Source organism: Tribolium madens, unplaced genomic scaffold, assembly GCF_015345945.1.
Source record: "Tribolium madens isolate multiple individuals breed KSU strain unplaced genomic scaffold, Tmad_KSU_1.1 Scaffold_19;HRSCAF=116;Tcas5.2_LG9, whole genome shotgun sequence".
Lineage (NCBI taxonomy): Eukaryota > Metazoa > Arthropoda > Insecta > Coleoptera > Tenebrionidae > Tribolium > Tribolium madens.
In genome coordinates this window covers 15,273,240-15,288,792 of record NW_025400983.1, presented here as the reverse complement: position 1 = coordinate 15,288,792, position 15,553 = coordinate 15,273,240, and the positions used below count along the sequence as shown (strand labels likewise).

Genomic DNA, 15,553 nt, shown 5'->3' with positions numbered 1-15,553 from the left:
TTCTTCCTATCACATCTAGTTTTTCTACAAAATTAAAAACACGTTTATCATAAATTTTTCAAGATTTAATCAAAAAGTTAGTTAAAATATATTTTTTCAAAGATTTTCAAGGGAAATATCAATTTCAAATATTCATAGTACGCTGATTCTGAGTGATATCTATTGCGTTTGTTCAAAATTTACGCCTGAGAGTAATTTTTTATGGACTGGTTTTTACACTTAATGAAGACATTATCGAAATGAATATTATCCAAAAATAAAACACTAATTAATACAGCCCAACAATGACCCGAATACAAATGTTAACGCTTCATTAATATAAACCCTTCAATCTAAATCAAAATATAAATATTAAATATTATAAGTCGTACCACAGCCATCGCCAGTTCTTCACTTTTCAAATTTTTTTTTCTGTATAAAAGAGTGGAGCTTCTTGGCTAAAAAATTTGTCATTAGGGTTCAGTTGTTACAGAAAAATCGTGATCATGATTTGATCTATTTCACAAAAACGTAGTTGTACTTATTCTAGTACACTGGGTGTTGTTGTTGTAATTCATATGTTTTTCACAAAATGTGACAAAAGTAGAGGAAAGACAGCTAAAACTGGATGGTTTTATTTAATTTTATGAAATAAGTAAAAAATATCGCTATATAGATTTTTTTGAAAATTTAATGTGATACAATAAAACGAGTGGTGAATTTGTAATCAGCGCCACCATAAATTAGTAATAAACGACAACAACATTTTAAACCCCAAAAATCATGTCGGCTTGTGTTATTAATTAAAAATGTGCAATGGTGATTTCAAATTGTTTCAAACTTTTCACAAAAGTTATTTTTTACGCTCATACCTTTGGTTAAAAATGGTACTCTATTATACAAACAGCAATTCTTATAGAAAAATGTGTGACATGTTTGTGCTTCTAAAAGCACCTCTATTTAATTTTTTTTTCAATGCGAAAATTACTAATAAATCAAACATTATTTAAAGATTGAATGTACATATTTAGTTAATTTTCAGTAATAAGTAAATTTGCATAGCCAATAACTTCTTTCAGCTTAATGAATAAGAACCTAAAAAAGCTAATTGCATGCCAATGAATTAACTGTAGTTATTTTTTCACTGTAATACCACAAGCAGTGGCTAATTAGGATCGGTAGCTAATAACATCTCAAAAGTGTAATTGAATAATGATAATGAAACAAGTCAGATGAGTTTTTTTCCATCATGTTTCCTCACCTCGCAAATGCAGTCATTAATGGGCTTTTCGAACGAGTCCAACTACCAGATTTGCCCAATAATTCCTGAAGGATTTAATAAATAACTCGAATGTTATAACTCGCCGGACGAGTCCGAGTAATTACGCTGAAAAGTCGATCTAAAATTTTTCTCATACCTTTAATTGTGATTATATATTGCATGATTTACAAGTATATTGCATGTAAATAGTATCGTTTTGTGCCACTTAAGCTCCCCTATCTGCTTGGATTTATTAAATTTTCATTCGTCGCGGCGTTCGAACGATGTTATTATAATAAATCGCAATTTATATTGGCAGTGTCAAATTTATATCGCATACCTGATTGACATGGACCGTACGTTATCTTATACATTAATTGCTTGGGTGTAACTTAATTTACAATTATAGCAGTGCCAGCCCAAGACAAAGCACTTTCATTATTGTTGCTTATGTCTCACATATCCTGTTCGATAAATCGTCGACTTGCTATTTTTGGACGCTTTTGAAGTCCAATAGGTTCAAAAACAGCCATATGGTCGGAGTTTATCAGATGCCTGTTTTAAATGCATAGACCTGGAATATCACTGCACCAATAACAAACTATGTATGTACTTAAAAAAAAAACAACCTCCATTCCACTGAATAAATATTTATTTTAAATAAAAATATTATATTACAGAGTGCGCCAGAACTCGCACCCCAGAGAAAAATGCCATATAAGGTAAGATACTAGAAACATAGAAAAAATGTTAAAAAAATTTTATCTATAAAAATTTCGAAGTTATGAGAATTTAAATTTTGCACTTTGACTCTATTTATTTCTGTCGGAAAAATAAATTTCCAAGTTTTTTTGCTATGGGCTATTAAAAGAGGGAACAAGGAAGCTATATCTTAAATTGTAACTCTGTTCAATATTATTTGTGGCTTTTATTGTCAAAATTTTTGTACCTTTATTAAATAATTGTAGAAAACATATACAAGATCATGAGTACCTATCATTAAATAGACAAAAAAAAATGTCAAATTTAAAAAATAAATGTCAAAAGTTTTCTCTCCTAGTAGTCAATAATCATTTCATTATAAACCAAGGGCTATAATGGATTAGAGGTGGGTAAATGTACATTGATACAAATATTTCTAGAATATTATTATTGAAAACTATTACCATCACAAGTACTAATAACGCAAATATTTCGAGATGAAATTAATGCAAAATCAAATAAAGAAGACTTAAATTTCCTCATTAAAAACATCAGAATAATCCCAATTCTAATCCTTTTGTCTATGTCAAAACTGTCAAAACAACAAATGGGTTTATTTCTTGTTAAAATACTATCGGTAGTGAGGCAAATTTTAACACTTTTTCCCTTTTGTTTGCAGTTTCTTTGTTATTTTAACAAATATTTCATATTAAGAAGTTAGAAAATTAATTTAATAGTTGCAGAACACTTCCAACTTAAGTTAATAACACAAGTAAATAATTAATTACTGTCGGTAATAGTTAATTAACAAAAATTGTACTTAGTTGTGAATTACGACATGTCACGTCTGAGGCAACATGTCCATTAAGTAGGGTTATATTTTTCACCATTGTATTTCTGGGTAATAAATGTGCTAGTAGTGAAACAAATGTTTTACAAAACATGGTAGAGAAGATTTTTATAGCCTCGCATTTATTATTTCCCGACATGCTATGTATAAACAGCTCGGTTATAAAAAATCTCTTCTCTACCTTGTGATATAATATACTATAAAACTTGACTTCTTATAGAAAATATTTTTTTAAGTCCTTTTAAATCATCTAGTTTGTTTTTTCATTTTTATTAAATCTATTTTAATATTTTGATTTAACCATGAATTGTAACAATTTTAATTCAAAATTTTTAATATTCATTGACACAAGTAACTATAACAAAAATTATCTGAATTGTTTATAAAAATACTCCGCGTCTTGGCCAGATCAATAGTTTTTAGCAAAATTAATTAAACTAATTAAAAACTAATTTCACATTCAAAACCAATGCTCAATATACTCAAAGTAATAAAAATACTAAAGAATATGAACATCAACAGTATCAGCAGTATAAGACAAGTTTTAACATCTAAAATCTATTCTTCAATGTTTTTCATAGTTTTTTGGTTCTTATTTTTTATTTTTTTATTAAAACAACTCTCAATTTTTTTGCCTAAAAACTGTTATGTAATATTTTTTTGGTCTCAAAAACTGTAATTGACATGTTTACGCATTTTTGACAGATGCGGTATCTCATTTGCACATACAATACATAAGTAACCGAGTAAATAACAATAAAATTTTGAGTTTGCAGAGATCCCAAAAAAAATTATACTTTATGGTAAATGAAGTTCACTAAAGCCAAGAGAAGATCCCGCACTTATTTGTTTACTCAATATTCAAAAATAAATACAATTTTTTGGCAGGATTCTAATCAACGCCATGTTGTGGTGAAAATTGTAAACGCATAGAGTGAGTATTTCCAAATAAACATTTGAATTAATCAAAGAATTGTCCTCGGCCAAAAAGTTGTTATTTGTGATCTAGGTATTTTACAACGTTCCGTTTTATTAAAGCACTCAACTGTGCTTCGTGCTTCAATATTAAAACTTCACGCTGTAAAATTATTACAAGTATTAAATTGCAAATAACTATTTTAGTGTTCTGAATTGTAAAACAGCTGTCAATGCTGCCAACCCAGAAGCACAAACTTGATTTTTACAGACGGTGTTGTAAAATAAGAAGCAAAATGAGGTTTGAACTGGGCTATTTGAGGCAACTAAAAAATAAACAACAGCTGTCAAAATGAAAATCTTAGAAGAAAACAGTACTTTATCATAAAAATTCTTTGTTATGTATTTTAATAATGCAATTCTAGTTTTTTGATGACCCTGATCTTGTTAAAAGCTTTTTTTCTTAATTTTTTATCATTATTTTGTAAGTATAATTCCTTACATTATTAATTATGTAAATCTGCTAATAAGAAAAGATAAACTAAAAAAAAAAATAAAAAGTAAAATACATAATTATAATAATAACTTTTAATAATTGAATATTCATCTAAAAGTGTTGATCGTAGAATAATTAGCTATAGACTGAATAATAAGAATTAAAAAGAACAAACATATTGGATTGTATTCCTAATTAAAAACTATCAAAATTTTGCATTTATGATCAAAACCACGGTTTTTGAAATGACAAAATATCAGATTTTGTTTCAGTGAGAAGTTCCAAGAAAAAAAATGTTCTGTTTGTTGGTGGTGAGGTATTAGTTGTTCTAAACCTTTATTTATGAAAGCAAATAAAATTTAGCCCAGTAAATACATATTTTATTGGAAATGACTTTCTACAAGCGTTATTTTTATTAGATACATTATTTCCTCGATTAATTCGATTTTTTTATTGTAAAGAACAATAAGTAAAATGAGAGTAAATAGATAAAAAATATTTTATTAACAAGATTTATTAACATAGAGAGTATGAAAAAGTAAGTTCTTCATCAACCGTTTAAAACATTATTTACGTTCGTTATTACAGCTTTCGCGCTTTAGTTTAGAAAAACTAAAATGACGTCTGCATTGCTTTAATCTTTTTAATTGTTGAAAACTGTAATTACTTTTTTTGCACGTGAGAAATAAGAAAAAGTTGAAATTCTATTCGAATACAAAAAAAAACTTACTACATTCATGAGAAATACAAAAAACGTTGAAACAACTTTTATGATGACCTTAAGGAAGCCAAAATTCACTGATATATGTGGTTATAACTAATTTATCGATTTAAATTTTTATTATTGACATTTTATATCCTTATTTATTTTCCGTCCAAAAAAAAACATACTTATCGTATTTTTTATTTTATTTTTCCAACACTAATATCTTATACTGTATAATTTGGTGCATTTAAACTTACCTCTTATGTTGCTGTTAATGTTGTACGCTGTTCTGTAAAATACGTCGTCAATCACAACGTACCTATTATTTTATAAGTATCGAGAAATCAAGATAATTTCTAATCGGTTCATCTTTGGATCCAAAAAAACGTATGTCTGTAAAACGTCAAATAAAATGACAAGTCGAAAAGCTGATGTTAATAACTAAATTTATGATTTACCTTCAAAAAAGAACCATTCTACTCGTATTATTATACGTCGACGACTAGTTCGAGACAATTTTACCGTTTCACCTTTCAACTTATCATTTTATTTAACGTTTCATGTGCAGTTAGTTCAAAAATAGACATATGCTTTCAGATCCAAAGATGACTCGATTACAAATTATTTTAATCTCTCAATACATAAAATAATAATACTCTTATCTTGGAATTTTGCCAATTTTGACACAAATTTTATAGTTTAAAAATCTCGGTCTATTAAATTCTCGCTTCCTAACAGTAGCTCGAATTCAAACTCCAACTTCGATTTTCAAACTGTCTATTAAACTCTTCTTGTCTTAATGGCTATTCTTCAAAATGCCGTTTTCTATGCACACTTGCATTTAAGTACAATCACCACAGTGTAATAAAATTAAACTCATTCTTAGAAGAAAAAAATTGGGTAAATCCAGAAACACTGAACATTATTCTCTGTTTTTGATTTTTCTCAATTTTTCGTTATGTGAGGTAAAAGAACAATAAAATAATTTCAAATCAGTCATAAACCAAAACAATAAATAAAGCTCTTAATTCTTCTCTTCGCCGAATATTGATAACAATTATCGGCGCAAAACAACCTTTCCGGAAAAGTGCACCGATTCAAACCGAGCTTTTAGAAATGTTAAAAAAGTTTTCCAAGTTTTGAAATAAAAGTCGTGTAAAATAAAGTTTGAGATACCTATATTGGAGCGTGCGCTTTGACCCAGTAAAAAGAAATGTGGTAGGCGCGACGGAATCCCAGCTTTTCCTCCAAAGCTTTATCGTCATTGATAAATAAGCGGCTTGGAAGCAAACTACAAGCTCACACAAGATATGAATGAACGACTTGAATGAAGCGGAGCTGGGCAACAACCTCAACTGTTTTTATTAATTCTACATACTTAAAATTTTTAACAAAAACTAAGTAAATACAAATATACAGTCGCAAAATCTGAGTCGATTAATAGTTTATTTTCAAATATGTGAAGAATTTTATTCATATTATCATTCCTATTGTTATTTGTCTTATAAAGAGCTCTAAAGTCAAATTTATTTTTTAGAGTATTGACTTTTTTGGCAAATTTTGGAAATTTTTTCTATGATTTAAATTTTTTGGTAGATAAGGCTTTGTACTTTTTATTATATTAATTATATTTGTTATACGGGGTGTTAATTATGCAAATCGTTGAGACAATTATGTCACCTCTTTTCTTAAATGTAGCATTATTTGATCTTTTTTGCCTTTTTCCCACGGATTCCTACCTAAGTCACGCCTACAGAAAACTTCACAAGCATTATTTTAATAAGTTGTGGTTCCAAAATAAAAATAATGTATAAGTGCAATAATAAAATTAAAATTTATTTATTATTTCAAAGTATTTCTATGAAAAACTTGCAACGTATCACGTACACATTACGTAAACATTCGTTTTTACAGTAATCTAATTATATAAAAAGCCATCAGCCAATCGTTCGTAATTATCCCTATTTACTGATCTAATCAATATTTAATTTAATTAGCTAAAATGACATAAGGCGTGAATTTTTCAAATACGGGTAGTTTAAGTTTTTTACAATTCTCGATCAGTTGGTGACATTACATTAATAAAATAATCCAAAGGTTTTTTGTGTTGTTGAACAAAGTATGTCGTAGTTATTAATTTTTTAATGAATAAAAACGTATGATTTCTCCCTAATTAACAGTAACTATTTAAAATACCAACACCATGATGCATGTGCACTGTTTTAAGTTATGATTCACAATCTGCAACTTGGTATTACCACAGGAGTTTAAATTTTAACGATAAAGCGACGATTAATTAATAAGTAGTAAATAATTTGGTAGAAAAAAATTCTGTTTAAAAACTGTGAATCATTTATCGAACTAATTGCGGTCAGATCACTTTCACAATTTCCTCTGAACAAGTGATGACTTTTCTTCGTTTTTTTTTTTATTTTTGTAAAACGGTTCAGCAACACATAAATGCTATTGTTATTGTTGATCTCACCGAGGCTTATATTTTAAACAAATTAAGATTTTTAGTTGGAACTTTTTTGAAAAACTTTGCCTAATAGCAATAGCAAAAAATAAATCTAACTAAATTTTAAAAACAGAAAAACTTCCTTTTTTGTAATTTATGATTTAAATTATTGTGACAAAATTAGTATTTATATTAGGTTTTCTTACAATGTTGCTTTTGTCACATTACACACTTATCTTAGGATTATTTTCCGTTTCCAATCAAACTATCAACAATTTATGTCACAATAAAAACAGTTGTTAGTACTTGTTATAAATTTATATGTATATTTCAAAATTAGATCAAAAATTTTCAAAATTGCATTCACAATAAACAACTATTTAAAATTTGTTATTGTTATTTAAAATCTAGCAACAAGTTATTTTGAATTTTGTCACATCCTAGGTAACTAATAAAATTTAGCCTTATTTAATTTACGAGTAGGTATCTACACTTCTGTCCTGTCTAATCTTTTAATACTAAAAAAATTGTTTATTAACTAAAAAAATAGCTATCGCATGTCATTACGAAGAAAATGACTGTTGTCCAAAATATATTAAATGATAATTTAACACATGCCATTTGTTTCAATTTAAAAAACAACGTACATTGTGCCAAGACAAGCTTTTTGAAAGCTGAAAATTGTAATTGTAACATTTCATATTAATATGTTTATTGACTCTAGGAAAATAAAACTAATACGTAATACGTTATAACTACATACTACTCAAATAGTTTCGATTTTAATTTCGACATCTACAAAATATTTAAATTAATAACAAAACACCTATCGTCGTTAAAAAGAATTTTTGATAAATAAATAAATAGCTTGTTATACCGAGTGTTATATCTATTTATGTTTTATTAAAAAAGAAACCTAATCTGAATTACCAGAGACATACCTTTTTCAGCCATGATACAATCTTATAAACTGTATAAATATCATTTTTCTTAAAATTTACAATTAAAATAAAATATACCTATTCGATTTTTAACTGTATACAATATGAAAATATGCATTAAAACTATAAACAAAACAAGTTCTTAAATAAAAAAAAATAATTTTCGGGGTTTGATTATACCGGACCCCATTATACATACAGGTGCGCCAGAACTCGCGCCCCAGAGGAAAATACCATATAAAGTAAGATACCAGGAACATGGAAGAAATTATCTATAAAAATTTCGTTATGAGGGTTTAAAGTTTGCACTTTGATTCTATTTATTTCTGTTAGAAAAATAATTTTCCAAGTTTTTTGGCTATAGGCTATTATAAAAATGTTATTTGTGGCTTTTATAGGTAAAATTTTTGTACCTTTACTAAATAATTGTAAAAAAACATATACAAGATCATCAGCATCATTAAATAGACATAAAAAAATGTCAAATGTCAAAAAATAAATGTCAAAGTTTTTTGACAGATAGAATTTTTTAAACATTTTTTTCATGTTCTTGGTATCTTATCTTACTTGAAATTTTTCTCTAGGGCGCGAGTTCTGGCGCACCTGTATAATAATCCAAAGGTTATAAGTGTTATAACAAATCAAATTTGAACTCATCAAATATCTGAAAAGAATATTGTACATTTTTTTCCGGAAATAAAAAACTGAAATTATCGTTATATGTTAATAAAATTTGAAAACAATAAAGTTATTGTTATTATTTATTATACAAGTTTGTTTTAGATTCTGAAAACAAATACAAGAATTTCCGAAAAGAACACAAAAAAGGAGAATTTCTTTGTTTTACAAAAACATATTCGTATGATACATATTTTAATGTAAAATTTTAAAATATGTATAACGAATGGTTAAGCTTACACCATCGTAGGGTAAATCCGGGAAAGATGCTCTCTTCAAACTTGATTAAATGCAATTTGTTGATCCAATACGGCAATTTAACAATAAAAAATGTATTTTTCTTACGTTTATAAATAGATGGTATTAAAAAGTGCATAAATTTAAATAAACGTCATAATTTTACACCAGATTTTTCAAAATGTGGTTCATTTAAGTGTCGAAATGTCTAATAAAACATTTTGAAGTAAAAATTTCATTTTAGTAACTAGTATGTCACCATTAAACAACGGAACGAGTATACCTTACTGTAATTAAGTACTTATAAAAGAGGGGTGTTTTAGAAGTATTAATTTATCCACACATTTTTTATTTGGAACTGCGATGTTTTTTAGAATCAAGTTTCTTAAAATTCATACTGATTTCTTACATTTTAATTATTATTTTTTTGTTTTATCCGAAATTATTTCAACAAACGGCTGTAGTAACTAGATAATATTTTACATCAAAGCAAGATGTTTATTTCTTTAGTAAAAATATTTCGGGTTATGAATTTTTAAATAAGATGCCACAATTTATTTTTTAAGTTGTCTATTAATACTAGTCTTTTTTAGTGTTGCCAATTAAGCACAGCTTTTAAATACATACTCCTAGATAACTAACTCATTATGTATTTATTTCGTCTCAACGTAATAAATGTTGTCTTTTCTTAAGTTAATAAAGCAAAGATAAATGTGTGTTTTCTGTAGCTTCGCGTAAATTTTTTCGTTCGCCGTGGAGGAGTGTCAGCGTCTCAGCAGACGACCTTGACGGCCGCGACGCCTTTCGTCGCCTCCTATGATTCGTTGAAAGTGAGAGTCGCGTCCTCCCGGAGCACGTGCGACACGCTTCATCACGTGCTCCTAGGTTAGTTAAGCGTAAATTTCCCACCACCATCTGACAAAATCCAAGCTTTTCGATAATTTATTGAAAAGCGCACAATTTCCCCGATGTGAAACAATTATTATTAAATAAGACGAGAGAGCAATAATTAAGGCCCAGACTGCACCGTTATTATCGATCCGACTACAATTAATAAGTTAGAAGCTATTAATAAGTATGAGAAAACGAGCGTGGGTTATAATGACACTACACACCTAATGGTAAGTGATCGAGCGATTTTCGCTGTAATTGCCCAGATGGGAGCGAGATAAAAAACTAATCGTAATTACCGAAAAATCCGTTAATTGTAATTAAGGAGAAAGAGAGACGTTTATTTCGGGTAATTACCGAAGAGAATTGATTTTTTGAATGAGGTGGCATAAATCTGGCGAGTATGGCACACCCATATTTAATTACTTGGTATAATACGTGCAAATGTAAATTGGAGATATTGAGCATGATTCATACCTTATTATAAGATTTTACTGGCCGTTCATAAATTTATATCGAATGAATCATTACATTTAAGAAAGACTAGGGGACATACCCGAGGTGAAACAAGCGCCACTTCGAGTCTCCGTCTTGTCCAAAATCACCCTTTTTACAGTTGAAAGTTCACAATCATCACCACGTGATCACTGCGCGCGAAGTTGTAATATACCATGTGCACGAAAGAGTAACACTGACGCTGCAATACAGTCTAGTTGGCTACTGGCGCTAAACAAGCGAGTCTCAGGCAGCGCACACTTCGACTTACCCCTACCGTTGGGTATCCCCCATGAGTTAAACCCTATCTGGCCACGCATGAGCAAAGATTGTAATTAGATTCGTAATGTCCAGTTCGTTATTTCGCCGGAGATGGGGATGGGAGGAAGAGGAGGAGGAGATGAAGGAAAAGAGGGGAAGACGTGATAGTTAATCCCCCCAATGTTTGGGGCATAATGATTGCGATATTTTAGGATGGAGTTACAGAGTTTGGCGTAATGGCCTTTTTGATTGGGGAAAAATTGATGACGGTTCAAATGTTAAGGCGGGGGTCGAATTCGACACCTTAGAGAAGACAGAGTGTCGCGTGCCGCTTCCGCTTCCATCGGACTAGAATGCTGCTGCTGCTGCTGCTGCTTCTGCTGCTGCTATTGGTGGTGGGGAGTTTGCTGAATAGTTTCAGATCCTCCTTAACTACATGTCGTCCAGCGACCGAAATTATGTTCATTCGAAATGTTCCCAGGATACTAAAGCTCTCTAATCCGTAAATGCAGCTCTATACAGTCTAGAAAAGCTCTTAAGAAATTTTATCTCCTTCAGATCCTAGTCTTTCATGTACATACAATAAATTCAGTGATAGATTACATATATTGCCTTTTTTATAGTAATAACTAATTTGAATCAACACAGAGCGTCTGTATCATTTATAGAGTTCCTAGGGTGATTCCTAGAGTACATCCTCCTATTCATAGAAAAAAAAAAGATTCGGAGTCAAGAAATACTTATATGTATAAATTATACAAATTATACAATATACATAAAACACAACTTACAGTAGTTGTAAGACAAGAAAAATGCTTCCAGTAAAATTTTATTCACTTTATTTGCAAAAGATAACACCAGACTTAATAATGCATACAGAAAGTATAAAACCAAACATTTTTTGCTTAAACTAAATATTTTTGGAAAAAAAAGATGATGTATTATAAAAATCTGACGTTTCTCGAGAATTTTTTGGTTGGTTTTGAGTTCTGTAAAATTTTTATTTTTTTCAAATGGCAACCCACTATAAAACTTTTTTTACAAAGGGTATAATCTAATGATTATAACTATCTATATTTTATATTATTTTTATCAAAAAAAACCTCATAACTCAAAAACAAAACAAACTTTCATTCTCAAAACATGATCACATTGTTTATATCACTTTCATTTTTATTAATTATTATTTTCTGCCAACAATTGATTAGAAAAAATACATAAAATACATAATACATACTTTTTGTTCACCTTATATACGGGGTGCGCTAGAACTCGCGTCCCAGAGAAAAATTTCGAGTAAGATAAGATACCAGGAACATGAAAAAGATGTTTAAAAAATTCTATTTATCAAAAAATTTTGACATTTAATTTTTGACATTTGACATTTTTTATGTCTTTTTAATGATACTGATGATCTATGGATCATCTGGTATATGTTTTTTTACATTTATTTAATAAAGATACAAAAATTTTGCCAATAAAAGCCACAAATAACATTGAACAAAGTTACAATTTATGATACAGCTTCCTTGTTTCCTCTTCTAATAGACTGTAGCAAAAAACTTGGAAAATTATTTTTCCAACGGAAATAAATAGTCAAAGTGTAAAATCTAAACTCTCATAACTTTGAAATTTTTATAGGTAAGATTTTTTTAACAGTTTTTCCATGTTCCTGGTATCTTACCTTATATTTTTCTCTGGGGCGCGAGTTCTGGCGCATCCTGTATATGTGAGACTGAGTTAGTTCTTTGAGAAATAACAAAAGTTTAATCTCGTTGGTATTAAATATTCGTGGTGTAATAATAATTTTATTGTTATATAATTAACTAATTTTGTGTAGTTTTAATTATACTTGGTTCAACAATAGCTAGCCATAAATTACTTGTAGCAAAATGCTCCACAACGTATGTGATTCTAATTTGTAATAAAATAGTAATGAACTAAAATAATAGATGGGACATTTTGCATAACAAAAATTTATAACTTTATACGCTATAACAAATGAATGTACTTTATCATTGACATAGGTTTATATTCTTAAAATATAACGCAATTTGATTTGTGTAAATTACTTGACTAATAAAATACTCATAAGGTACTACCACAAATCAATTCTTTTATTACCCTAATGAAATGACAGTTTGAAATTTTGTGCTTTATTCTCATTTTTGTCAAATCTTCCGTTTATCAAAGTGTTTATATTTTGTATCGAGTGATCAAGATAACTTATTGTAGTCGAGTCATCTTTGGATTCGAAAACTATGTTTGTGAAACGTCAAATAAAATGACAAGTCGAAAGGTACAATGGCATGATCAAAAAGCTGAAGATTTTAATAACTAAATTTATGATTTACCTTCAAAAAAGAACGGTTCTATTGTTACACGAGTACATGAGTGACTAATTCCAGAACATTTTGCCGTTTTATCTTTCAACTTATCATTTTCTATGACGTTTTATGTGCAGTTAGTTCAAAAATGGACATACGTTTTCAGATCCAAAGATGACTCGGTTACAAATTATCTTGATCGCTCGATATTTTTTTTAGAAAAAAAATGGTAATTTACTAAATTTAATTAATTTAAAATCAAATAATTTCTAAAAAAACTAAATAGCAGGTTGCCATTAAATAAACAAAACTCAAAAACAAAATAAAATATTCAGAAATGTCACACACTTGTAGCAAAATAGTTTAAACAAAGACGTTTGTACAAATTTTTGTGAATTATAGTGGCCTAACCCACAATAAGCGAAATTCTATTAAAAGATAAAATTTTCACTTTTAAATTTTTATTTTATTTTGTTTCAAATACCGTCACATTATATTTTTGTTTAAAACGTTAGGCTATTGTTTTACTAAAAATGTTTAACAATAAGCAGTTGGTCTTAGAGTAAAACTAAGTTCATGAATTTTCTGCCATTATTTTGTTGTAATTATTAATTAATAATGAGTATTATACTCATACAGTAGTTTTTATTTTAATAATTTAATAAGGCCAATAATTATCAAGAATAAAATCTTCTAGTAATTTTAAGTTGCAATTATGGTAATCAAGATAATTTTAACATCGCAGCGGAGGTGTAAAGTCGGTAGGAAACCAACTGGAACAAATTCACCATCAAATAATATACTGAAACAGAGGAACACGGAAATGACATCTACCCACATATTTTAACATAGCAAAAACGACAGAAAGTGAAAAGAAAACAATTTATGAGTAATGTTTCAAATGGTGTTAACATAAAATTTATGAATTAGATAAATGAATTTTCCGTTAAGTATGCTTCGCACTAACTTTAATTACGATTGTGATTTAACCTCGATAAAACGTTCGCTTTTCTCGAGTCAATTAACACCAATATGTAAATCCGCATCGTGTTTATATTATCCACATAATCCTACTTTGGAATAAGAACATACCAACAAGAAACAGAGACGACGACGACGATGAATGTTGTGCAAATAAGATTTCCAATTTCTCATTTCGATTGTTTATTACAGTTTGTGCATAAAAAAATGTTAGAAGTAACCCTTTTAACTTGTCTTTTTTTCTTTAATAGTATTTAAACCATTGTAAAAAAACGGACGGTTGGTTTGTTTGTCCGTGTCTTGTGTATACTATTGTATGTACAACTGCAGAATTTTTTTTTGGAAAATTGAAAAAAAATATCTTCAAGAGGTCAAAAATGGCGCCTTTGTGTCTTTTTTTAGAAATTATTGAAGTGGCTTTTTTGTTAGCGGAGATGAAATATATACTTCAAGTCCTAAGAGTTTCACTCGGCCTTCATTTTCTAGGCTTAGACCTAGAATCACTACGAGTAAGTTTCTTATAAAGCAGTTTTTCATAAATTTAGTAGATGTACAGGTTGATTCATATAAAGCTACCAGTTTTACAAACTTGAAATATAACCGTACAATAATACATTAGTCATTAATAAAACTTGATTCTTATAAATATTAATTATTTTACTTGTCATGTTGTTTTGGACATTCTTAAAAAGCGCCCTAAACAAACATTATCAGATTGACACTTGTTGTTTCTATAAAGATGGGCAAAAATCTAATTTTTGTATCTTGTTTTTTATTTTCATAAATATTGCATTTAAGATCAGTCACACTTCTACTTACTTATGTAAGTTTTCTGTTTTGGGTAGTGCCAATTTACCCACAAAAGTAACTAAACTTAGTAACTGAAGCCTGTTTCAATTTCAAAAACTCAATACAGGCTGACTCACATAAGATAATGAGCCTTACAAAAGTAAAATGCACCACAAAATACATTCCACAAACGTTATTTTAAAGGTCGTTGTCTTATTTGAATCAAGTTGTACACATACGAAAAAATAAATTAATTTGGTATTAAAGTTTGCGATAATATTACTGAACATTTTTTTTAGTAGTGACAAAATTATTTCCAAATTGACTTAATGTACACGTAGCACAAATGCATTCTTTATCATAACTATTAATTTATTATTCAATATGAAATTAATTAGGAAAAATAAGATGACAAAAATAAATCTAATTATCTACACTTTATTCCCAACTATGTTAAATTCGTCACGTTTGTTAAAACAAGAAGTGTAATTTTTAGAGTAATTAGATGATTATCGCATTGTTATTTTTCGTAGGTCCAAACCAACAAAATACGATCAGTCTTAAATAGCAGTAAATCTGTTTTATG

The 15,553-nt window shown here is 28.7% G+C and overlaps 1 protein-coding gene across 4 annotated transcripts in view; it reads right to left on the bottom strand.

The window, feature by feature from the left end:
• The window catches only part of LOC123010528 (POU domain, class 6, transcription factor 1), a 131,254-nt gene extending 120,395 nt beyond the window's left edge, over nt 1-10,859 (bottom strand). For all 4 annotated transcript variants that reach the window (XM_044407492.1, XM_044407501.1, XM_044407510.1 and 1 more), the window contains exon 1: nt 10,671-10,859. The gene's annotated coding sequence lies outside the window, so the exon portion shown is untranslated. The remainder of the gene's footprint in view (nt 1-10,670) is intronic.
• Between the last annotated feature and the right edge of the window lie 4,694 nt (nt 10,860-15,553).